We start from the raw sequence: 1299 nt of genomic DNA on the forward strand, positions 1-1299 counted from the left end.
AAAATTATAAATTTGACAGATCATAAGCCATGAAAAGACAAAAAAAATTGGGTTTTAGAATGAAATTTCAACTGTTACCCTCTTTTTTGTCCAAAAACTTAGATTAAGGTTGAACATATTAATTCAGAACATATTATACAGTGCCATTTGGACAGCCTAACCTCAAAATATATAGTATATATATAAATAAATAACTATAAAAGTATAAATCGTAAATATTAAAAATATTTTTTCACAGTATATATAACATATAATAATATAATTAAGTCAAAAACTATTTAATATATGACTCATTTCGAAGGTATTAACGAGACGATTATAATGGTGTAACTTGTTAAAATAAAAATGTATTTTTAAACATGTTTAATTGATATACGATTATGTATATTAATTTGATAAAGGTTTAAAATGAAACATTTAAAAGTAAAGGACGTAAAGTAAATTAATTAACTAATTATAGGGGTATAAAGTGTAAATTTAAAATTATAATTTTAAAAAAATCGGTTGTGAGAGGGTGAGTGTATGTGAGGGGGTGAGTGTATGTGAGGAGATGAGGGGGTGAAAAAGTGATATAAAGGGTATCTTGATCATTTAGTATTTTAAGAGTTTTAAGACTTTTGTTAAATTTGCTTTATAAGATAATATAGATAAAAAAACGGTTATGAGAGGGTGAGTGTATGTGAGGAGAGAAGGGTGAAAAAATGATATAAAGGGTATCTTGGTCATTTAGTATTTTAAGACTTTAAGACTTTTGTTAAATTTGCTTTATAAGATAGTATAGATTATATGTAATGGTTGATTGAAGTCATCATTTAATGTATATATTTTCTAGAATTTGTATTTAGTTATATAAATTCAATTTTTTTAACATTATATATAAAATAATAATAAATCAAATTGAAATATATTAATTAATATATTCTATTACTTAATTTTTTTAACATTTGACTTGTATTAATATAACACTAGAAGCGTACTTGCGCAATGCAGCGAGATACATCGTGTTTTTAATATTTCATTTTATTCTTTATCTCAGTCGATGTTATAATATGACTTTATGTGATTTTGAGAAAGCGATGATGCTTTTATTTTTGAATAAAATCTATGTTTGACGATATCATAAAAATTTGACAAAAATATATCGATATTAGTATCAAATTAACTATTTGAGATTCCTCATTTTTTTGTAATTTTTTAATCCAATTTTTTTATAATTTAATTTATGTATAATAACGAAGTAATTTATATTTGGTTTAATAATATAATTTTTTATAAAGATAATAATTATTTATTTTGTTG

This window comes from Cynara cardunculus (genome assembly GCF_001531365.2).
Source record: "Cynara cardunculus var. scolymus isolate 2C chromosome LG 13, CcrdV1, whole genome shotgun sequence".
In the NCBI taxonomy this organism is placed as follows: domain Eukaryota; kingdom Viridiplantae; phylum Streptophyta; class Magnoliopsida; order Asterales; family Asteraceae; genus Cynara; species Cynara cardunculus.